Source organism: Neoarius graeffei, chromosome 6 (assembly GCF_027579695.1).
Source record: "Neoarius graeffei isolate fNeoGra1 chromosome 6, fNeoGra1.pri, whole genome shotgun sequence".
NCBI classification, from domain to species: domain Eukaryota; kingdom Metazoa; phylum Chordata; class Actinopteri; order Siluriformes; family Ariidae; genus Neoarius; species Neoarius graeffei.
This window is the reverse complement of record NC_083574.1, coordinates 16,378,789-16,404,957: the sequence shown is the minus strand read 5'-3', so window position 1 is coordinate 16,404,957 and position 26,169 is coordinate 16,378,789. Positions and strand designations below refer to the sequence as shown.

Genomic DNA, 26,169 nt, shown 5'->3' with positions numbered 1-26,169 from the left:
AACTGGTGCTCCTCAACACAATTAACACAGATTTTAACAGATCTGCTGCCTTGTGCTTCACTGAAACCCGGCTCGGTGAGCACATCCTGGACTCTTCTCTCCACCTGCCTGGATTTCACCTTCACCGAGCGGACCGCGAAACGGAGCTCACGGGGAAAACGAGGGGAGGCGGAGTCTGTTTTTATATTAACGAAGGTTGGTGTACTGATGTCACAGTTCTAAATAAATCATGCAGTCCTCATCTGGAGTCATTATTCATAAACTGCAAACCGTTTTATGCTCCGCGAGAGTTTACATCCCCCCTCAGGCGTGTGCTAATGAGGCGTTACAACACCTGGCTGACCAGATAAACAATGTGGAGAAAAAACACCCAGACTCTTTGCTCATTGTTTTGGGGGACTTTAACAGAGCAAACCTCAGTCACGAACTGCCAAAATATAAACAGCACATTAATGGCCCTTTTCCACTACCCTTTTTCAGCTCGCTTCAGCTCACTTCAGCCCGACATGGCTCGCGTTTCGACTACCAAAAAACAGCACGACTCGGCTCGTTTCAGCCCTGCTTAGCCCCTAAAACTCGCACCGTTTTGGAGTGGGGCTGAAGCGAGCCAAACCGAGCCGAGTGAGGCTGGGGGCGTGAGCAGACACTCCCCTGTGCACTGATTGGTGAGGAGGAGTGTCCTCACATGCCCACACACGCCCCGCGAGCACGCTGTGATCTGTAAACACCACAAACCCGGAAGAAGGAGAATTACGAATTACGAGAATTTCTGAAGCCTTATGCGCCTCGCCTCATCTATACGCTCTTGCCAGTATCTGTTGGCGTTGTCGGTGACAACAAGCCACAGCACCAAGACCAGCAACACTAACGACTCCATGTCCTCCATGTTTATTGTTTACTATTCGGGTCGTGAGACTACCGCTTAAAAGCTCACTGATGTCACTGTTTGCGCTGCTTAACGACATCACGTGACGTCCACCCACTTTCGCTAACTCCACCCAATGTGTCCACCCACTTCCAGCCAGCACGGTTCAGCGCGGTTGTAGTCGAAATGCAACTCCAACAGCCCCGCTCAGCTCGACTCAGCTCGACTCAGCACGGCACAGCTCAGCCGCGTTTGTAGTGGAAAAGCGGCATAAGTGTCCCACCAGGGACACAAACACTCTGGACCACTGTTACACTCAGTGCGTTTACATGCACATAGAGAAAATCGAATTTCTGCCGTTGCTCGTCTGAAATCGAAGTTCTAAATGGCATGTAAACACCTTAGCTAGGCTGAAATTGAACCGAACTTGATTTCTCGTAATCGAGCTACACGACCTAGATTATGCGATTTTTGCCGAGCTACTTAGTGCATGTATACCCTATCAAGCTACGGAGTTGAGCTACTTACTTCAGCACTGCCCCTTCCGGAAGTGACAAATGACAAGACCACAAGCAGGAAACACAACAGCCTCGGTCGGAAAAAAAAAAAAAAAAACAGCCTCGGTCGGCATGACACTTCACCTTAGCCGCCCACTTTATTAGGAACACTTCTGTTCGTACATACAAACTACAAACACTCTTCTTAGAGTTTATTTTATTTTTAAAAGGGACAGTGTACAAATTAAACATTATCCTTGTGGTAAGGACAGATGTCTGTACCAGGTTATAGCAGTACATGCTAATTTCCGCCTGTAGTCCCTTTGTTTATACTCTTGAATAGCTCTTCTTCATGACGACAACCGGAAGTGTACCAACACGATGGGGCGTGTAGCGCCACCTGTGGCTCAGGTGCACAATGCACCTCACTCAATAGCTCGATTTCACAGTATGCATGTAGGATTGGATTTCTCTGGCACCCCTGCTGGGACCCTTTGCTCGATTACCAACAGCAGCTCGATTTGGATGTGCATGTAAACGTACTGACTGTTTTAAAGGACTCATACCACTCTGTCCCCCGTGCAGCCTTGGGACTATCTGATCACTGTATGGTTCATCTTATCCCGTCCTACAGGCAGAAGCTGAAATCTGCTAAGCCTGCAGTTAAGACAGTGAGGAGATGGTCTGATGAGGCCAAAGCGGAACTACAAGCCTGCTTTGACTGCACTGATTGGAGTGTTTTTGAGGCTGCAGCTTCAGACCTTCATGAACTGACTGATACTGTGACATCTTACATCAGTTTTTGTTAGGCTATATGTGTGTGCCCACCAAGACCTTCCACACATACAATAACAACAAACCCTGGTTCACCGCAAAACTCAGACAGCTTCGCCAGGCCAAGGAGGAGGCCTACAGAAGTGGGGACAGAGTCCTGTACAAACAGGCCAGAAACACACAGACGAAAGAGGTGAAATCAGCTAAGAGGAGCTACGCTGAAAGGATTAAAAACAGCCTTTCAGCCAACGATCCAGCATCAGTCACTACGTTTACATGCACATAGAGAGAATCAAATTTCTGCCGTTGCTCGACTGAAATCGAAGTTCAAAATGCCATGTATACACCTTAATTCGGCTGAAATTGAACCGAACTTGATTTCTCTGAATCGAGCTACACGACCTAGTTTATGCGATTTCTGCCGAGCTATTTTGTGCATGTATACCCTATCGAACTACTTGTCGAGCTACTTCCGGAAGTGACGAGTGACGAGACCACAAGCGGGAAACACAACAACCTCGGTCGGCATGACAACGGCATGAATCTTTTCTTTTTGTGGCATTGTTTGCACTGTTAAAATTTAGCTCACTTACTGTATCACCAAATACATCTGTACAGCTGTTGCATAGCTGTGAATTGTGTACATAAACAAGTCATTGTATTTGTGTGTGTGTATATATATATATATATATATATATATATATATATGTCCAACATCTGAAGAATGTCAATAAAAACAAAACAAATGAACTTTTTGTGTGTTTATTAAGACATAAGTTAAATTGTAAGCAAAAAAATATTTTTTTGTAAGCAAAAAATGGACTTTAGAAAAATATTATTGTGCAAAATAAGTTGTCTTACAAAACAGTGGTCTGCGCCAGACAGTTTGTAGCCAGTCTGTTAGAGCAAGCATAACAGCTTGAACACGGAACTGCTAGTGTTGCCAGATTGGGGGTTTTAAGTGCATTTTAGCGGATTTGAACATGTTTTGGGCTGGAAAACGTCAGCAGTATCTGGCAACACTATAGCTCTTCTTCATGACGACAACCGGAAGTGTACCAACACGATGGGGCGTGTAGCGCCACGTGTGGCTCGGGTGCACAATGCACCTTGCACAATAGCCCGATTTCACTTGTGCATGTAGGATTGGATTTCTCTGGCACCCCTGCTGGGACCCTTTGCTCGATTACCAACAGCAGCTCGATTTGGACGTGCATGTAAACGTAGTCAGTGTGGACAGGCCTGAAGAATATCACTAACTACAGGAGACCATCCCCCAACACTGCAATGAACCATCAACTGGCTGACGAGTTGAATGTGTTCTACTCCAGATTCGACAAATTCACACCTCTCCCCACCTCAGACATTAAAGACCCATTCACACCCCCTGCTATTCTGCCTCCTCTCGCCTCTGACCCCACACTAGCACTCAAAATTTGTGAAGAGGATGTTTGTCAGCTTTTTCGCAGACAGAAGATCAGGAAGGCACCTGGCCCAGATGGTGTATCACCCTCCTGTCTGAAGGTCTGTGCTGATCAGCTGGCTCCCATCTTCATCCAGATCTTCAATAGATCCCTGGAGCTGTATGAAGTCCCCTCATGCTTCAAACGCTCCACAATAAACCCGGTTCCCAAGAAAACCACCATCATAGGACTGAATGACTACAGGCCTGTAGCTCTCACATCTGTAGTCATGAAGTCCTTCGAGAGACTGGTGTTGTCACACCTGAAGGACATCACAGACCCCCTGCTGGACCCCCTGCAGTTTGCCTACCGCGCAAACAGGTCAGCGGATGATGCAATCAATATGGGACTGCACTACATCCTGCAACACCTTGACTCTGCAGGGACGTACGCCAGGATTCTGTTCGTGGACTTCAGTTCGGCATTCAACACCATTGTTCCAGACATCCTCCACACCAAGCTCACCCAGCTCACTGTGCCCTCCTCCACCTGTCAGTGGATTACAAACTTCCTGACTGACAGGAAACAGCAGGTGAGGATGGGGAGCTTCATATCCAGCACTCGGACTGTCAGCACTGGCGCCCCACAAGGGTGTGTGCTCTCCCCACTGCTCTTCTCCCTTTATACCAATGACTGCACCTCAAGAGACCCGTCTGTTAAACTCCTGAAATTTGCAGACGATACAACGGTTATCGGCCTCATCCGGGACGTTGACGAGTCTGCATACAGACGGGAGGTTGAATGGCTGGTCTGGTGGTGCGGTCAGAACAATCTGGAGCTGAACACGCTCAAAACTGTGGAGATGACAGTGGACTTTAGGAGGAGGCCCCCCACTCTGCTGCCCATCACCATCAACAACAACACTGTGACTGCCGTTGAGAGCTTCAGGTTTCTGGGTTCCACAATCTCTCAGGACTTGAAGTGGGAGACAAACACAGTCACTATCATTAAAAAGGCTCAGCAGAGGTTGTACTTTCTGCGCCAGCTCAGGAAGCTCAACCTGCCTAAGGAGCTGCTGACACAATTCTACTCTGCCATCGTTCAGTCTGTTCTCTGCTCTTCCATCACTGTTTGGTTTGGATTGGTCACCAAACAGGAGAAGAACAGACTGCAAACGACAATAAGGTCTGCAGAGAAAATTATTGGTGTCAACCTGCCCTCCGTTCAAAACTTATACTTGTCCAGAGTCAGGAAACGGGCAGGTAACATCTCTGCGGACTCATCACACCCTGGTCACAATCTGTTTAATCTTCTCCCCTCAGGGAGGTGATATAGAGCTCTGTATGCAAAAACAACCAGACACAAGAACAGTTTCTTCCCTCAGGCTGTCTCTGTGATGAACAGCTAAAATACAGATTCATATATCAGTAATATCACTTGCAAAATACCTGCACACTCATACTGTCATTCTGTGCTCACCGTTACTTACATTATATTTATACTTATTTAAATTTACTATTCATCTTTGCACTATGCACCATATTGCACCAAAAGGGAAATCCTTTCTGTGATGAACAGCTAAAATCCAGATTCATATATCAGTAATATCACTTGTAAAATATCTGAACACTTATACCGTCATTCTGTGCACACTGTATACTTTATATTTAACTATTCCATACTTGACTTACCTGGATTACTTTGCACTATGCACCTATTTTTGTTGTTGTTTGCTTGCTTGTTTGATTTTGTGCCTACGCTTTTTTATCCGTTTTGTACTATGAGAGCTAAGTGAACCGGAGTCAAATTCCTCGTGTGTGTCCACATACCTGGCAATTAAAGTGTTTCTGATTCTTTTTCTGATTCTGTCCCTAAACTTGAGCAACTTGTCTCCTCCATCCCCAGACGTTTATAGCCCTTTTCCACTACCCTTTTTCAGCTCACTTCAGCTCGCTTCAGCTCACTTCAGCCCGACACGGCTCGCGTTTCGACTACCAAAGAACAGCACGACTCAGCTCGCTTCAGCCCTGCTTAGCCCCTAAAACTCGCACGGTTTTGGAGTGGGGCTGAAGCGAGCCAAACCGAGCCGAGTGAGGCTGGGGGCATGAGCAGACACTCCCCTGTGCACTGATTGGTGAGGAGGAGTGTCCTCACATGCCCACACACGCCCCGCGAGCACGCTGGGATCTGTAAACACCGTAAACCCGGAAGAAGAATAATTACGAATTACGAGAATTTCTGAAGCCTTATGCGCCTCGCCTCATCTATACGCTCTTGCCAGTATCTGTTGGCGTTGTCAGTGACAACAAGCCACAGAACCAAGACCAGCAACACTAACGACTCCATGTCCTCCATGTTTATTGTTTACTATTCGGGTCGTGAGACTACCGCTTAAAAGATCACTGATGTCACTGTTTGCGCTGCTTAACGACATCACGTGACGTCCACCCACTTTCGCTAACTCCACCCAATGTGTCCACCCACTTCCAGCCAGCATGGTTCAGCGCGGTTGTAGTCGAAATGCAACTCCAACAGCCCCGCTCAGCTCGACTCAGCCCAACTCAGCACGGCACGGCTCAGCCCGACTCAGCCGCGTTTGTAGTGGAAAAGTGGCATTACAGACTGTTGTAAAGAGAAAAGGGGATGTCTCACAGTGGTAAACATGGCCTTGTCCCAACTTTTTTGAGATGTGGTGTTGTCATAAAATTTAAAATCACCTAATTTTTCTCTTTAAATGATACATTTTCTCAGTTTAAACATTTGATAGGTCATCTATGTTCTATTCTGAATAAAATATGGAATTTTGAAACTTCCATATCATTGCATTCCGTTTTTATTTACAATTTGTACTTTGTCCCAACTTTTTTGGAATTGGGGTTGTGTATATATATATATATATATATATATATATATATATATATATAATATAAAATGGGTCCAGCTCAGAAACTGGTCTCTCATTTGGGACATTATGGTCAAAAAATAAATTTTCTAATTTTACTATTTTTTCTGCATTTACCTAACACTCAATGTTTCTTTTGTCATGTTTAATAAGAATAAAGATAGTATTCAGAATCAGAAACACTTTTATTGCCAGGTATGTGGGGGGACACAAGGAATTTGACTCCAGTTTCACTTAGCTCTCATAGTACAAAAACAGATAAAAAGCGTAAACACAAAACAAACAAACAAAAAAAAAAAAATGGTGCAATAGGTGCATAGTGCAAACTTATCCAGGTAAGTCAAGTATGAAATAGATAAATAAAGTATACAGTGTGCACAGAATGACGGTATGAAGTGTGCAGATATTTTACAAGTGATATTACTGATATATTACTGATGTATACTAATCGAGGGGGGGGAAGACTCGTGGCGGAGGACTCTATTGGCCCTTTTCCACTACCCTTTTTCAGCTCACTTCAGCTCGCTTCAGCTCACTTCAGCCCGACATGGCTCGCGTTTCGACTACCAAAAACCAGCACGACTCGGCTCGTTTCAGCCCTGCTTAGCCCCTAAAACTCGCACCGTTTTGGAGTGGGGCTGAAGCGAGCCAAACCGTGCCGACTGAGGTTGGGGGCGTGAGCAGACACTCCCCTGTGCACTGATTGGTGAGGAGGAGTGTCCTCACATGCCCACACACGCCCCGCGAGCGCGCTGGGATCTGTAAACACCGCAAACCCGGAAGGAGAATAATTATGAATTACAAGAATTTCTGAAGCCTTATGCGCCTCGCCTCATCTATACGCTCTTGCCAGTATCTGTCCGCGTTGTCGGTGACAACAAGCCACAGCACCAAGACCAGCAACACTAACGACTCCATGTCCTCCATGTTTATTGTTTACTATTCGGGTCGTGAGACTACCGCTTAAAAGATCACTGAATCAGTGACATACAGAGCATCGTGGACGAGTTCGCGGAGCGCAAGGCTCGCCGTATGCCCTTCAAATAATGCGCGCAGTAGGCTATTGATGTTTTATTATGAGCCATGTACAGTATGTCGCCGAATGTTTTTTTTGTTTCTGAGTTACATGTTCGTTTGAAGGACTTAATGTACAAAATAACATAGTTGCACCCCGGAGTGTTGAAATTGGTAAACACAGTGCATTCAGTGAGGTTTGCACCGCCCTCCTTTTATTTCTGACTCTTCCTGTCAGCGTTGCAACCTCTGAGCGCTCATTCGTATGCCCTTCAAATAATGTGCGCAGTATAGGCTATTGTGTTTTATTATGAGCCATGTACAGTATCCTAATGTTTTTTGTTTCTGAGTTACATGTTCGTTTGAAGGACTTGATGTACTAAATAACATAGTTGCACCCGGTAGTGTTGAAATTGGTAAACACCGCAGTTGCGGACATTTTGTAGCCTAAAATGATGTTATGATAAGCTTTAATAAAGGGCCCGGTCATTTGCCCCGCCCCCGGCCCGACTCTGACTTGTTCCGCCACTGTCACTGATGTCACTGTTTGCGCTGCTTAACGACATCACATGACGTCCACCCACTTTCGCTAACTCCACCCAATGTGTCCACCCACTTCCAGCCAGCACGGTTCAGCGCGGTTGTAGTCGAAATGCAACTCCAACAGCCCCGCTCAGCCCGACTCAGCTCGACTCGGCACGGCACGGCTCAGCCGCGTTTGTAGTGGAAAAGCGGCATATGTTTACATCAGTGATGCCTGGTGCCGTGATGCTGTTGTAGTCTGCAAACACTGCTCACCACTGGTGGAGTTTATGATTATTAAGTGCCGGCCATTCTATCTGCCGAGGGAATTTACAGCCATACTGCTGGTAGCAATATACATCCCTCCCGGCTCCAATAACGACAGGAGTGAAGCACTGAATGAACTCTATCAGCACATCAGTGAGCAGCAGACAGCCCACCTAGATGCTTTCCTCATCCTGGCTGGGGATTTCAACCATGCAAACCCCAAAAGCGTGTTTCCAAAACTCTATAGACATATAAACTTTCCCACATGTGGAAACAATACTCTGGACAATGTTTACACTCTGTGTAAACCGTCACTGCCTACATGAGGAAGTGCATGGATGACGTTACGGACGAGGTGGGCCTGAGGACAGCTAGGGCCAATCTGTCACGAGGCATCAGGGTGGCCAAGAGACAGTATTCCAGGCACATTGCTGACCATTTCAACGACAGCAGAGACACCAGGAACCTGTGGCGCGGGATTCAGACCATCACAGACTACAAGCCCTCGCCACAGACCTGTGACGACTCCACGTCTCTGCTGAATCAGTTGAACGACTTCTTCACTCGCTTTGAGGCAGACAACAGCACCACAGCACAGAAGACCCCACCACCTCCCAGTGACCAGGTGTTGACGCTGTCCCCAGACAGCGTGAGGAGAGCTCTCAGGACGACAAATGCACGAAAAGCCCCGGGTCCTGATAACATTCCTGGTCGTGTCCTGAGAGCAGGGCTTTGAACCGGTTCAAGGAACGAAAACGAAAACTTTTTCTATTTCACATGGAACAGAAACGAAACCAGAAACTTTATTATTTTTTATGTTCCGGAACAGAAACGCTTATTAAAAATAATGGTAACTGGTTAATACTGGTTTTTATTTCGTTCCTCAAAGTTTCCGTAGCCTACAAATAAAAAAGCCATTCTTCTCCTGCGCAAGTTTCTATGACCCGCTGGGGTTCACTTCCTGTGTGACGTTCGCTGACTGAATGGAGAGAGCGGGAAGGTGGACTACTATCACGTCTCCACGTGATAATAAGTGAGTAAGTGCATTACTGAGTGTCTGAGCAAAGAAGAGCCTGAACGTTGCAACCTCCCTATTGGCTGTTTGTAAAAATGTATCAGTTGTTGCCCTTCCCACGGGAATCATCGCGGGCTCAAGAGACGAGACCTGACGAGTTAGTTCGTTGGTAGCAGAACAAAATGTCTGGACACAAATCGGGTTTTCAGAAAAGGAAAGAAAATAAACGGAGGGTTGAAAATACAAAAAAGGAGGCAGAAAATGCAAAACGAGTTTTAAGGTAGGACAAATGGTTACTTTTCTGAGGCAGCCCGCCGTGGTTGCCTGCAGGCTTATTTATTATAGCCCATTTAGTTAAAATAGTTGATATAAAATATTTATAGTTATAGTTATGTGATGGTTGTTCTGATTTAGACTGGTGTTTTTTTTTTTTTGGGGGGGGGGGGGGGGGGGGGGGGTTGCGCGATGTTGCACCTGGGTCCAGATTAGGGCAGAACCGGCCCTGGCTACATTTCAGGTGTAGTTTGTTTTATGTATGTATGTACTTGCATAGATGTGTACTTGGTCTTCCAATATGGCGCCTAACAAAATCTCGCGGCGCGGTGACGTCATGCGGTAGCCGTCTATAGGGCCTGACTAGCCTTTGGTAACACACTAAACAAATTATCTTTCATTTTTGGCACTTTTTCTGTTTGTGTAGATGGGAAGACATACTGAGAATCCAAATCGCTAACATTTGAAATAATAATTGTTTTGAATTATTTCTTGTCTTATTTAATGAAGGTTGTAATAGAATTAGCCTACATTTGGCTTAAGCTGGATGAGACAGAGACATAACTTTATAGCCATTTGTTAAACAGCTGACAGGGAACGTAATTAACAGTTCTGGGAATTAAATTTTTTTGTTCTAACCGGTTCGGGAACGTCTATTTAATGGTGGAACCCAAAACCGGAAACGTTAAAATTCCGTTTCTGTTCGGAACGAACCAATAGGAAAAAAATTCTGGTTCAAAGCCCTGCCTGAGAGACTGCCGAGGAGCTCACAGATGTCTTTACAGACATCTTCAACATCTCGTTGAGCCAGGCTGTTGTCCCCACGTGCCTCAAAGCCACCACCATCATCCCGGTCCCAAAGAAGCAGTCTCCCTCCTGCTTCAATGACTACTGCCCTGTCGCACTCACTCCCATCCTCATGAAGTGCTTCGAGCGGCTAGTCATGAGGCATATCAAGTCTGCCCTCCCCCCCGCCCTGGATCCTTTCCAGTTTGCATATCAATCCAACCATTCGACCGATGACGCCATCTCCACTGCCCTCCACTCAGCCCTCACCCACCTGGAGACAAAAGACTCGTATGTCAGAATGCTGTTCATAGACTTTAGCTCAGCATTCAACACAATCATTCCTCAGCAGCTCATTCACAAACTGGACCAGCTGGGACTCAACACCTCCCTGTGCAACTGGCTGCTGGACTTCCTGACGGGGAGACCACAGACTGTATGGGTCAGCAGCAACTCCTCCAGCACCATCACACTAAACACGGGGGCCCCCCCAAGGATGTGTGCTGAGCCCCCTCCTCTTCACTTTGCTGACCCACGACTGCACACCAACATCAAGCTCAAATATCTTCATTAAGTTTGCGACTTAACACAACTTGACATGACTGTGGTGGGTCTCATCAACAACGGCGATGAGACAATCTACAGGAGTGAGGTGAGCCACTTGGCCATGTGGTGCAAGGACAACAATCTCCGTCTGAACGTGGAGAAGACGAAGGAGATTGTTGTGGACTTCAGGAGAGAGCACACCCAGCATGCTCCACTATCTATCGACGGTGCTGCAGTGGAGAGGGTCAGCAGCACCAAGTTTCTGGGTGTGCACATCTCTGAAGATCTGTCCTGGAACAACACCGCATCACTGGCCAAAAAAGCCCAACAGTGTCTGTACTTCCTCTGCAAACTGAGGAGAGCAAGAGTCCCGGCCCCCATCATGCACACATTCTACAGAGGCACCATCGAGAACATCCTGACCAGCTGCATCACCGTGTGGTACGACGCCTGCACCGTGTCCTGCTGCAAGACTCTGCAGCGCATCGTGAGAGCAGCTGAGAAGACCATTGGTGTCTCTCTCCCTTCTCTTATGGATATATATAACTCCCGCCTCACCCACAAAGCCATCAGGATTGCAGGTGACCCCACCCACCCATCTCACAGCCTCTTCAGCCTGCTGCCGTCGGGGAGGAGACTGCGGAGTCTCCAGGCCAAAACCAGCAGGCTCAAGAACAGTTTCTTTCACCAGGCAGTCAGGAGGCTCAACTCCCTCCCTGTTCTCCTGTTCTGCCCCTCCTCCCCCCCCCGCCCCCTGCCACAGATTCTGCTCGCACACCCCCCTTCAGCATCTGACATGTCATCCTCACAGTCCCCCCCAACACACACACACACATATATACATTATATATATATATATATATATATATATATATATATATATATATATATACACACACACACACACACACCACACACACACACACACACATCTCATCGTTCATTAACACACTGAACTCAGGGATCGCACATCTCACTTTACCTCGCCCATTTGCACTATTCCGCACTACCTCACCTTAACAGCTGCTAGTTTGTTTATTCTGCTTATTTCATGTCTGGGCTCACGCTAGCCGCTCGCACGTCCGCAAATTGCAAAGTTTTATTCTAATTTGCGAAAAGAAAATCATCTGTATTCGCATTTTATGCGAAAGTCATTTAAAGTTTAAGCAAAATCCATCAAACAATTGCGATTTCTCAAGATGAACAGTACCTTTCGTGTCCATCTTCGATGTTTTGATTTATAACCAACGCCCCCGAGTTTCGAAGCTTCTTATTGGTTGACCGCAAATTACGTCTTCCAATAGCAGCACATAGACATATAAACATAGACGCCGCCTTCTGCGTAGAATCATATGTCATCCTCGCCGCCATATTGGATGTGGCAAAGTGGAGATTCTTCATCCGTCTCTGGTATAGCGTCTAGACAGTAGCCAAGAATAAAGATGCCTCATTCATGTGCTGCGTTTAACTGTACCAACAGGTTTACCGTCCAAACGAGATCACATGGGATTACTTTTCACAGGTGAGACTGGAAAAATACTTTTCAATACTGTTCCTTCAGTCTTCAGTTTCCCAGCTCATCTTCACCGGATAGGTGTATAGTTATAAGCAGTGAGAATTAGATAATACAGTGCCACACTGTATTTCTGAATGTGAAGGAATCAGTGATGTATTTTGTTTTGGTATGACGTTAGAACCTGGCCGAACTCAGTTTGGCAGTCATTCAGAATATTGACGGGTATTTCGCACACTATTTATAACCATCACATTAAAAGTTATATGTGTTGTTTTGATGCCTGTTTGTTTCCCAAATATGTGTGTGTGTCTTAATGGGTGAATAAAAGGCATCGAGCTAAATATTATTGTAGAAAGGGGCTTTATGAAGTTCAGTCCATTTACTTGCATTGGTTTACGGGGAAGATATGCCACATCAAATATGGTGGACACTCTGACGTATCCCAGCAACGGGGCCACCAGCTCAATGCGGCGTCTATGTTTATATGTCTATGTAGCAGCGGACCTTACATATAAAATGATCAATTTCTGAGTTGTGCTGATAATGTCGGCAATTCTCGCTCATAAGTGAACAAGATTATAGTGAGGTTTGTTTAAAATAAATTATCCGACTTTACGTATGACAAAAACTTATCTAAAAAGTGAGATAACATATTAGAATGTTCTGTTAGCTTTCTCAGTTAGGGATAAAAACACGATATAACCATTCTAAAGACGTATTTTCTACATAATATCAACCCTGACAGAACTTTGGAAGAACTCACAGATGAACCAGGATATATCGACCAAGTGTACCTTGTTTTCAGAGCGTTTTGACGCACATGGTTCAAAGTTTTGACTGCAAGTGTTTCATTTGAGAAATTAATGGTGAATATCATTATATTTGGGTTATGAGATTAATTTATAAGAAACAACCATTGATTTTAACTCCCTGAGCTCCCTTCATCCTACCCATAAAGACACCCCCCTCCCCCTAAACACACACGGATCCCAATTATACACACATATATACACACATCTCAATAATGAAAACACACACACATGCGAGGCAATACCAGTGGTTGAGATGTTAAAATAGAATTTTGAAAAAAAATTAAATAAAAAATAAAATTAATTTAGCAAGGACAGCCACTGATATTGGCCAGGCCAACTTGGCCAGTTCAAATTTATACATGATCCATAGGTGTGATAAATCCCTGATAGAGTTGGAAGCCACTCACCATGCAGTTATGTTACACAGCCAGTCAGCATACTACAGAGGGTGACTAAGGGCTAAAAGGTGCATAGATGGCAAACAATGCAAAGCACATCACACCAGATGTTAGATATAATTATAATGAAAAATATGGACTCCGTAAACCAGATTAAGCGGGTTAAATTAAACACACAATTTCATTACATATATACAGTTGATGAAATGATCAAAATAAGAGGATTCAAGAATAAATAAGCATGCTATGAACATAAATCAAGAACATGGAAAGACAAAGGCAGGAAACAAGCTTGCAAACACTATTGAAACACCAACAAACTACAAATAACAATTCATTTTTCAATATTATGTCAGTGCAAGAAATATTTAGAAGTATAACATATCTTGCTAAAAAAATTACTTTGCTAAAAAGAAAATTGTTCTTTTAGCATTTCTTGCTAAGCGAAATTGCAAATTGCTAAAGAAAAATTTGAGTCTTTAGCATTTTTCGCTAAAACAATTTGGGTCCTAGAGTGAGCACAGCATGTTTCATGTTTACCTGCTATACCTCAAGTGCCCTTGACTGTTTGGTTATTTGTACCAATTTGTGTGTGTGTTAGGGTGACCAGATTTCCCTAGTCTGAAACCGGGACACTTTTGCGTGCGACCATGCTCGTGCATGCACACCTTTTTTTCCATAAACGTGACACTCAGAGAGGTGCTCTTATCATTTTGTTGAAGCTCACATTTATCAACATCTCACATGAAATAAAACAAACAGGCATTTTGTTATCTAGTAGCATAGTGGTATACAGATCAGTTAAATTATGGTCAGACAACAGATTTTGTAATGGCTGAGAATAGGCCAGGCTATGTCCATAGGCCAAATTTAAACTGATTTATTTCACCTGTTTGTGAGAACAAGAAGAATGCATAGGCACACGTAGGCTATATCTTTAAAATTGTATGCACTATAGCATGAACTTACCGTAAAAAGTAGATGTGTGACCTCAACATAGCCTAGGTCAGAATCAACCTTACTAACCATTCCCCACAACTGAATGAATAAAGCAAGATGTGTACAAAAGTGAACACTTTAATGGAAGGTGCAACAAGCTTATGGCCAAACTTATGGCCAAACTGTCAGAATGGTATGTTAAACAGAAACAAAAAAGAGACAAGTGATTTGAGAATATACACTCAAACAAAACAGCAATAAAGGAGGAGAGGGGCGACAGCCCGAGGAAAGCCCCCACAGGAGCGCACATCATTTGCAACATAGGCTACCCAACTCAGCACAAGAACAAAGCACAAGAACAAAGCTAAGGCAACTGTCAATCCACCCACCCTAAACAAAATGCATTAGCCTACATATATTTACAAGAAGAGTGATCCGTTTTAATGTGATCCTGTATATTGGCGTTACCACCGTGGGCTACGGAGAAGGAACACTTACAGTGTGTGCAGTAGGCTTCGTGCGCATTGTTCTGCACCTCTCGGAGGAAGGGGTAGGTGCCCTGTAAATCTTTGGAAAAGGTACATTTTCTTTTTGGCATAATTGCTGTGGCATTACTGCTGCCAGCTGCTAGACAAAGAACATTCGCGCCAGTTAATGTTTATTTTATTGTTGCATGGCAACACGTTCTGTTGTCTGGAATAATGTGGCTAAATAAACACCCATGCCACAGGGACAGGGGGCAGTAACCAGGAAAAAGTTTGCGATTCCTGTCAATTCATCAAAATAGTAAATGCAGACATTTCTCCGCTAATGATTCCCACGCTGCTCAGTCGCAAACGTCGCGAGTGGCGAAAACCGGGACATATCCGTGTCCCGACAGACTTTTGTCGGGACTCGGGACACACAACCCCAAATCGGGACTGTCCCTTAGTCCTTAGTGTGTGTATATGAGTGTTTAGTCTAGTTAATATCTAGAGTGTTTTATACTGTTTATATTGTCTGAGTGTTTAGTCTGTCTTGTTCTTATCTAGTGTTTATACTGTTTATTTATACTGTTCATATTGTTTGAGTGTTTAGTCTAGTTCATATCTAGAGTGTTTTATACTGTTTATATTGTCTGAGTGTTTAGTCCGTCTTGTTCTTATCTAGTGTTTATACTGTTTATTTATACTGTTTATATTGTTTGAGTGTTTATTCTGTCTAGTTCCTATCTAGATTGTTTTTTTTTCAATTATTCTATTTTTATTTATTGCATTGCCAGTTTGCACCGTGGGTCAGTGAGGACTGATATTTCATCTGTGCTGTATGTCGAGCATGTATAGCATATTTGACAATAAAGTTGACTTGATATGAATCTGGATTTTAGCTGTTCATCACAGAAAGGATTTTCCCTTTTGGTACAATATGGTGCATAGTACAAAGATGAAATAGTAAATATAAGTAAGTATAAATATAAGTAACAGTGAGCACAGAATGACAGTATGAGTGTGCAGATATTTTGCAAGTGATATTACTGATATGTGAATCCGGATTTTAGCTGTTCATCAGAGAGACAGCCTGAGGGAAGAAACTATTTTTGTGTCTGGTTGTTTTTGCATACAGTGATCTATATTGCCTCGCTGAGGGGAGAAGTTTAAGCAGTTTGTGTCCAGGGTGTGATGGGTCTGCAGAGATGTTACATGCCCGTTTCCTGACTCTGGACAGGTACAGGTCTTGGATGGAGGGCAGGTTGACACCAATAATTTTCTCCGCAGACCTTATTGTCCGTTGCAGTCTGTTCTTCTCCTGTTTGGTGACCGATCCAAACCAAACAGTGATGGAAGAGCAAAGAACAGACTGAATGATGGCAGAGTAGAATTGTGTCAGCAGCTCCTTAAGCAGGTTGAGCTTCCTGAGCTGGCGCAGAAAGTACAACCTCTGCTGAGCCTTTTTGATGATAGTGACTGTGTTGGTCTCCTACTTCAAGTCCCGAGAGATTGTGGAACCCAGAAACCTGAAGCTTTCAACAGCAGTCACAGTGTTGTTGGTGATGGTGATGGGCAGCAGAGTGGGGGGGGCTCCTCCTAAAGTCCACTGTCATCTCCACAGTTTTGAGCATGTTCAGCTCCAGATTGTTCTGACCGCACCAACAGACCAGCCATTCAACCTCCCGTCTGTATGCAGACTCGTCACTATCTCGGATGAGGCCGATGACCGTTGTATCGTCCGCAAATTTCAGGAGTTTAACAGACGGGTCTCTTGAGGTGCAGTCGTTGGTATAAAGGGAGAAGAGCAGTGGGGAGAGCACACACCCTTGGGGGGCGCCAGTGCTGATAGCCCGAGTGCTAGATATGATGCTCCCCATCCTCACCTGCTGCTTCCTGTCAGTCAGGAAGTTTGTAATCCACTGACAGGTGGAGGAGGGCACAGTGAGCTGGGTGAGCTTGGTGTGGAGGATGTCTGGAACAATGGTGTTGAATGCCGAACTGAAGTCCACGAACAGGATCATGGCGTATGCCCCTGCAGTGTCAAGGTGTTGCAGGATGTAGTGTAGACCCATATTTATTGCATCATTCACTGACCTGTTTGCCTGGTAGGCAAACTGCAGGGGGTCCAGCAGGGTGTCTGTGATGTCCTTCAGGTATGACAACACCAGTCTCTCGAAGGACTTCATGACTACAGATGTGAGGGCAACAGGCCTGTAGTCATTCAGTCCTGTGATATTGGTTTTCTTAGGAACTGGGATTATTGTGGAGTGTTTGAAGCATGAGGGGACTTCACACAGCTCCAGGGATCTATTAAAGATCTGGGTGAAGATGGGAGCCAGCTGGTCAGCACAGACCTTCAGACAAGAGGGTGACACACCATCCGGGCCAGGTGCCTTCCTGATCTTCTGTCTGCGGAAAAGCTGACAGACATCCTCTTCACAGATCTTGAGTGCTGGTGGGGGGTCAGAGGTGGGGGTGGCAGAATGGCAGGGGGTATAAATGGGTCTTTAATGACTGAAGGGGGAGAGGTGTGAATGTGTCGAATCTGCAGTAAAACGCATTCAGCTCGTCAGCCAGTTGATGGTTCACTGCAGTGTTGGGGGATGGTCTCCTATAGTCAGTAATGTTCTGCAGGCTTCTCCACACTGACGTCGGATCGTTTGCTGAAAGGCTGTTTTTAATCTTATCAGCATAGCTCCTCTTAGCTGCTTTCACCTCCATTGTCAGTGTGTTTCTGGTCTGATTATACAGAACTCTGTCTCCACTTTTGTAGGCCTCTTCTTTGTTCTGACGAAGTTGCCTGAGTTTTGCAGTGAACCAGGGTTTATTGTTGTTTGTCTGTGAAGATTCTCAGTCATCCAGGTCATGGTAAACTGTGGGTGGTAAGAGAGAGCAACTGGACTTGCTTGAAGATTCTTGAAGACATTTCACCTCTCATCCAAAAGGCTTCTTCAGTTCTGTCTGAAGAACATTGGAGCCAGCTGGTACCAGTGGCTGTAGGTGGCTGATAGGTGCTTTCTTTTACCACCCACAGTTTATTGTTGTTGTATGTGCGGAAGGTCTTGGTGGGTACACACATCCTCACAAAAACTGATGTAAGATGTTCCAGTCTCTCGAAGGACTCCATGACTACAGATGTGAGGGCAACAGGCCTGTAGTCATTCAGTCCTGTGATATTGGTTTTCCAACTGAAAACCAATATCACAGGACTGAATGACTACAGGCCTGTTGCCCTCACATCTGTAGTCATGAAGTCCTTCGAGAGACTGGAACATTGTCATTCCCTACATTTCTGGTCTATCTGAGAAACTCAGGAGGATCTTCTACAAACACAACATTCCAGTACATTTCAGACCCAGTAACACTCTGAAGCAGAAACTGGTCCACCCTAAGGACAGAATACCCAGACACAAACAGGACAACATAATGTATGCCATTCAGTGCAGTGAGAAATGCACGGACACGTATATTGGGGAGACAAAACAACCGCTTCACAGGCGCATGGCTCAACACAGGAGAGCCAGTTCCTCAGGCCAGGACTCTGCTGTCTACCTTCATCTTAACAACAAAGGACACTCATTTCAGGATTGCAACGTATGCATTTTAGCCAGAGAGGATCGTTGGTATGAGCGAGGAGTTAAAGAAGCCATTTTTGTCAACCTGGAACGGCCATCACTGAACAGAGGTGGGTGTCTAAGACATCATTTATCAGCCACCTACAATGCAGTCCTTGGCACACTTCCCAGACAACTGAATGCACACCAAAACCCAGCTGTTTTCAGTGACTCACAGGAGGACAGAGAGAATCAGCATTCCATTGATCACCCTAACGGGCAATCCATTGATCATCCTAATGACTCTCAAGGCTGTTCATAACCAGCCCCCAGTGACCCACACCAACAGGATGACTCAATGGCACCTTAGATGAGCTTTTCATCCATGAGAGGATAAATACCTGATGCTCCCTACCAGTCAGACAGAACTGAAGAAGCCTTTCGGATGAGAGGTGAAATGTCTTCAAGAATCTTCAAGCAAGTCCAGTTGCTCTCTTTTACCACCCACAGTTTATTGTTGTTGTATGTGCGGAAGGTCTTGGTGGGCTAGTCTGGCTAACGCGACTTCAAAGCTCTGCGAGCATTTGGTCTGGCAAAGATATTAAGCCCAACCGTTTCCCAAAGGCGTGGTTGACCCGCCTCCCTGAAATGCCTCAGTTTGCTACTGGTCGAAGCCAGAAAAGGCTGTGATGAAGCTTAAACCAATCACATCACTCTTTCCTCTGACGTATGTGATGCGACAGAAACTGCTTGAGTAACAGGAAGAAGATAAATACCTCCAGGGCTGCTCTTTGCTCCGTTTTCAATGAGAACTTCCCATTGAATGCTTTCAATACAGCATCTACTGCTGTGTCAGCTTGCCGCTGCTCCATGTTCATAATGTTTCTAGTGAATGAAGCGCTTCCGGCATAGATTCTGTAAACAATCTATGGCTTCCGGTTGCAGTTCTACTACGTTACTGCCTTGAACACGCCTCTACCCAGGGCCGTTGGAGATGCTCAAAGTTGATTGGCTCCCGATTTTTCGGGAGCTTGGAAGAGCTGGAGATAGCTTGCCTTGCCAGACTAAGCTTGCAACAGGCCCTCGTGTTGCATCACACTTAGGATGGGCGGGCCCAGGCTATTGGTGGGCACACACATATCCTCACAAAAACTGATGCAAGATGTCACAGTATCAGTCAGTTCATGCAGGTCTGAGGCTGCATCCTCAAAAACACTCCAATCAGTGCAGTCAAAGCAGGCTTGTAGTTCCACTTTGGCCTCACCGGACCATCTCCTCATCATCTTAACTACAGGCTTAGCAGCTTTCAGCTTCTGCCTGTAGGACGGGATAAGATGAACCACACAGTGATCAGATAGTCCCAAGGCTGCACGGGGGACAGAGTGGTATGAGTCCTTTAAAACAGTGTAACAATGGTCCAGAGTGTTAGAGTCCCTGGTGGGACACTTAATGTGCTGTTTATATTTTGGCAGTTCGTGGCTGAGGTTTGCTCTGTTAAAGTCTCCCAAAACAACGAGCAAAGAGTCCAGGTGTTTTTTCTCCACATTGTTTATCTGGTCAGCCAGGTGTTGTAATGCTTCATTAATACACGCCTAAGGGGGGGGGATGTAGACTCCAACCAGGATAAACGAGGAAAACTCTCGCGGAGCATAAAACGGTTTGCAGTTTATGAATGATGACTCCAGATGAGGACTGCATGATTTGTTTAGAACTGTGACATCAGTACACCAACCGTCGTTAATGTAAAAGCAGATTCCGCCTCCCCTCGTTTTCCCCGTGAGCTCCATTTCACGGTCCGCTCGGTGCAGGTGAAATCCAGGCAGATGGAGAGAAGAGTCCAGGATGTGCTCACCGAGCCAGGTTTCGGTGAAGCACAAGGCAGCAGATCTGTTAAAATCCGTGTTGATTGTGTTGAGGAGCAGCAGTTCATCCATCTTATTGACCAGAGAGCGGACGTTAGCCAGGTGAATAGACGGGAGTACAGTGCGAAACCCCCGCTGCCTCAGCCTGACGAGTGCGCCGGCTCGCTTCTCCCGGTGTCTCCGGCATCCTCGGCGTAATCCATAGAGAGCTGCTGCTCCTCCAACAAGTAGCTCTGGAAAACTTTCCAGATCAATGAAAGCCGATGAAAAAACTTTACTGGTGGTTATTCCAGTGTTTATAAGTTTTTCTCTGGAGTATGTGACCAGCGAAGCAGTGCAAGAAACAAAACAAATACACGAAAACATAGAAAGTAAGAGAGAGCGAAGTACCGAGGCAACCATCCGTGGCGCCATCTTGGAAAACAAATGGATAAAGATAGTATTTTGCTTTATCTGGCCTCCACTGTGGAAATTTTTTTTTGATTACAATTCAAATGCTTTTGTAAAATTGATTTACATATAAAATAACATCATCATAAAGAATTAAAGCCCCTCCTTCACAGAGGAGTGAAAATATTGAATAAATTTCCTCTTTTTGATTGCTTGGGTTAAAAATGCCAAGTTATGATGACTGAATTGATTATTCACTTAAATATAAATAATATGATACATTTGGGGTATTTGATATGGCGAAATAGGACAATAGGACACAATGGAAAAATCAAGAACACACCGGTAAGATGAGAATAACGGCGGTGGTAAAAGAACAGCAATCGGCTGAAGGTCATGCGGGTCTCTGCTGCGGCATGTGAGCAACGGGACATCACTACCGCACCGGACAGAGAGCAAGGCGGGGCAAAATGACTGGCCGTAGTCAATCTAAATTGACCGTGGTTGCAAAATATTGGCCAAAAATATGCAAACACTACAAAATATGAAAGTAAGATGAAAAAGAAACATTCTATTGCCTTATACTGCAAAACTAAAACAAAATAAAACTGTCAAAACTCACCTTTTCAGTGATAACGTCCGAACAGATCACCTGCGTAACAGAAAGACCGCAAATGGAAGCAAGATCAACTAACTGTTGGACTGGAAAATTCCATTCTACACACGCAAATTGTTAATGTGTGTCCTTCCCCGCACACAAATAACACGCTATGGTAAAAAATATACCACAACTCATTTTATAGCTCAGAAATTCATACAAGACCAGCTACCACTGTAACATATTCTGTAAGAAACATTCTACGGTATACCTAACTTTCAGCTTTCTTTTTACAAAACAAAGTCGCAGATTTATAACTACATTTTTATATGGCGTAGTGATTTTAAGTTACTACTTTTGGTGAGGTAATGACCTTGACCCTGAGGCTTTCCGTTTAGATCAAAACACACGATCGTACTAGTTTTGGGTATGCGGAAAATGGAGTTACAACAGTGATCAAATATTTTGCATGATGTTTTATTATGGTTATGATTTTTCTGTGAGCACACCAATCCTTAGGCGTATAAAGTTACAACTTAAAATACAATTAGTGATAACTGTAGACTTTTCAGTGGACTCCAACCTTTTTAAGGGAATGCGATGTAGTCAACCATTTATCATGTCCCAGATCAAGCCGCCATTTTTCCATAAATTTGCAGAATTTTTGCCAAATTCTGAATAGAGAATTCACATCAAATATTTAGTTTTATCTGTATTATTTATTTCATTTTATTTCAAATTAAAACCAACATCACCATTCAAAACCGTATAGTTTATTGACTGAGTATATTTAGTGGGGTACCCCCACAGTACCCAGTTTCTGAGACAGACCCATATATATCAGTCCTTGAAAAAAATCTCCCAGCCTTACTTGCCCAATGAGCAAGCAGCACCCAAAACATACTTGCCCGAAAAACAATTCCACTTACCCAGAGCTTTATTTTATTTTGGAGAGGACAGAATGCAATTGATTTTTTTTTTTATATAGGTGAAGCAGGATAATTATCATAAATCCACAAAACCATAACATCAATATATGCAGACACATTCAGAAAGAAAAGTTCTAGTAGTAGAGGAATGAATAATTTAGGGTATATTAAGCTGTAGAGTTTTGAATGAGTATAATAATAATAATAATAATAATAATAATAATAATAATGTTGGAGCATTGTTTCTGTTATCAAAGGAACACAGTCCTATGCAAAATGTCACCGTGGAACCAGAGTGTAGAAATGAACCTACAGTTCAAGAGAGTTCTACACAAACACACTGAACTTTACAACAGCATGTAAAAGGGAAATAAATCGATTAAGGCAGGAAAAACTATTTTGGATAAAATTGTTGTTGTCCGTTACACCCTGATCAACCTGTGTGACTCAATTGTGCCTTTGAATCGAGAATAAATGAAAAGGGAACTGAACATTAACCATTTATTGAAATTATTCTTACAAGGGTGATTATAGTTACTATATGACTATAGCTAAAACTGGAATGTGCTGATTCTGTTAGTGTTTGTCATTACTGTACCATCCACTATAAGATAAAATTAAAATAAAAATCTTACAATATTGTTTGAAGGTCTAGAGCAATATATTTTGTTATTTTACAAATAACACTTCAGATATTGTTTTAACAATAATAAGCATCACTGTATAGAGTGCAGATAGCTGTGTCCTTGGGGTTGATGAGACATGGACGAGTGGGAATTAGATCTAGCCCACAGTTTAGGTCAGAGCCCTTTGAGAGTAAATGCTTTCTGTTCCCAAAAGCTGATGTCGGGGGAAAAAAAGTCTTTACACAAAGAAGGTTTTCTTGCTTCTGTAGTTTTTTTAAAACTGTTGTTCTGTGTTGGGACTTTTCAGGGAAAAGAATGCATATTCCAACATGTAGCTAATGCTAGGCCACTAATCTGCACCGTCACTCCAGTCATTTCGAGGAATTTTGTATGGATCATAACCGCTAATAACTCTAATTTCCATGTATATCTATCCTTCGCTTCTTTATGACTAAGATTGTCCAAGTAATCCAGTAGTAGAACTTTTTTAGCTGTAGTTTTCTTCGATCAGCAGCAACAGATGGCGGACATCTCCACTTGGCTTCAGTATGTGAACAGCCAATCAGCGGGTCTCGTATGTGTTTACGATTTTTATGTCACGATTTACAACCAATGGGAGACGCCCTTTATACATATACACACACACACAGGTTAGAGGTAAGGAGCATTATTCAGTGATATCGTTTATTATTAACTCCATTCGTGATATAAAAGTTCCAAGTTTGACATCTGCCCACTTCAATCGTGCTGCTGGCACACGATGTCATTGACCCTTGTCACCCTTAGCCAATTGGTATAATTACATCATTACCTGGACCCCTCTGAGCCAAGGTTTTCCAGTACACTTGAACACGCATACTTCAACGAATTATAACCAAAAACAAGGAAATTTGAATGATTTCCTCAAAATATTTTTTGTATTTTTATATATTGTGTTGTTGAATAAAACAACGCATTTCCAGCGAAACGAGACAAGCTACTTTACACTGGTTCCCTGCTCTCTTAGAGCCTGTGTTGCTTAGGTTGCCAGCACTAACTTTTGTCGTCCGATCGGACGATGACCATTAAAATTTTACTCGTCCTTGCACATACTTTAGTTGTCTGGGATGATCGGAGATGAGGTTTTTCGAGCATTGTGGTATGTGTGTGTGTGTGTGTGTGTGTACGTCCTGAAGTCAACCCGGGAGAACATAGAGGGCACCTTTTAATGATGAAAAGCACAAATGTGCACAGACACCTGAAGCGAGCCAATCAGAATCGCCATTACAAATCAGGAAAAAAAAAACAAAATGGTGATCACAGGGGAGATAAGGATGCTGGTAAATATGTCTTGGTTTGTTGTAATGTACTCGCTCGAAAATCATTTTTGTGCTTAAAGGAGATACTCAGAACCATGGCCTTACTTTTTGTTTATAAAGGCCTTGAGACCTCAAGAATGGCATAGGAATAGTTTTAAGCATTAACAATAAATTTAATATAGTAATTTTTATGATTAAAATGATTCATATAGGTAGTGGTCTGAGTGAATGACCTTGAGATCTGTGACATCACTGCAGGAAGGCTGTGGCACTGGAACTGAACTGGTGGCAGGGTTTAAATTTTATTGCTAGTTATGTAAGGCCACATAAAATTATATTCTTGTTCCTCATAATCATTACAGCCCGAACCAAAAAAAATTGACCCACCATAAACATTTTTTTTTTTACACTGGTAATTTAGCGTCATGCCTCTGAAACCAGAGTCTGCTCCAACCATTCCAATTTTTCGTGTTTTATCCCCCACATAGCAGAAAAATAAAACAAAATAAAATAAAAATAAAATAAGCCCGTCCTACCCATTTTGAGGAAAAATAGTGATGAGAAACAAGAAATTATTTTCATATGGCCTAACATGACATTTGTAGTGGTGGTAGTTTGGTATCAATGGTAACATTTTTCAGACTTAAGGCCAGACACGGCACCCCAAACCTGAAACATGACACTTTTTTTCTCATTTTCAAAATTTTTTTGTAAAGTTCTGAAACATGTATCACTAAAGCACCATGAAATTTGACCAAAACATTTTTTAAACTGAAATGTGCTAATAAAGTCATACTTTGAATGTTATGTGTCAATTTGGTTTGTATTTTGTATTTTAATATTTTTATTCTTGGGTGAAGTGTCTGGCCTCAAAGGTGATGGCTTTCTACTTATTCTCCTTCCTTCCTTTATTTCCTTGTTCAATCGGTAGACAAATAGCCTATAAAAAAAAATTAAAAAAAAAAAAACATATCTACATAGCTTATCTAATACTAGGATGTTCTCCACTCTCTAGTTGATATTTAATGACATTCCTTAAATATTGAATTAAGTGTAAAAGGTGACAGTCTAAATATTGATCATAACTAAAAATACTTTAACAATTGCTAATGATTTTTGTATGGCAGATAACGTCTCCATTCTCAATGAAGTTATCCTTTTCAGGTCAACAGAAGTTATTCAGCATTTTCAAGAGTCAGACACCATCACAGCCAGAGCAAGCAACTACATGTGCACCTGCTATTGAGCCTCTCACACCAGTTGCCGACAGAGTTGTCAACGCAGAAGCGATGGTACTATCATATGTTGCTGAGAACTCTAAGCACTTTTCAGAAGTGCCGAAGCTCATTAGCTTAGCAAAAGCCCTTGCTGCGGATAAACCCGCCCTGGATCAATTGTCCATGGACAGGACATCAGCATCTTACAAAATGACTCATGGTTTGTCTAAAACTTTCAAAGATAAACTGATCAATGATTTGAAAACATCAAAGTTTTCATTGAATATCGATGAGGCAACAAGTTCAAACAATCAGAAGGTGTTGGCAGTTATGGTGTCATACTTTTGTTCAGATGCAAATGATGTGATTAAACACTTGGATTCCATTTCTGTGATCAAAGTTGATGCAGATACTTTATTCAAGGCTCTGGACAGTCTATTTCAGAAACACGAGATTCCATGGGAAAATCTTGTCTCCGTTTTGACGGATTCTTGTGCGGTCATGAGAGGATCAAAAAATGGACTTGAACAGAAAATCAAATCTCAAAGAGCTCCACATTTACTGGATATTGATGGAGATAGCTGTCATCACACACATAATGCTGCCAAACGATTTTGTGAACCATTCAAGGGACATATTGAAGGGCTTGTCAGTGACCTGCACTCAGACTTTAAATGGTCTGTTGATCACAAGGAAGCA

At 43.5% G+C, this 26,169-nt stretch overlaps 1 protein-coding gene across 5 annotated transcripts in view; it reads right to left on the bottom strand.

Moving 5' to 3' along the window:
* si:zfos-464b6.2 (beta-1,4-galactosyltransferase galt-1) overlaps positions 1-26,169 on the bottom strand; it is a 99,868-nt gene that overhangs the window by 26,189 nt on the left and 47,510 nt on the right. Inside the window, exon 2 of one of the 5 annotated variants that reach the window (XM_060923347.1) lies at positions 21,425-21,454. The exons of the other annotated variants lie outside the window; for them this stretch is intronic. The gene's annotated coding sequence lies outside the window, so the exon portion shown is untranslated. The remainder of the gene's footprint in view (positions 1-21,424; positions 21,455-26,169) is intronic. 5 annotated transcript variants of the gene reach the window in all.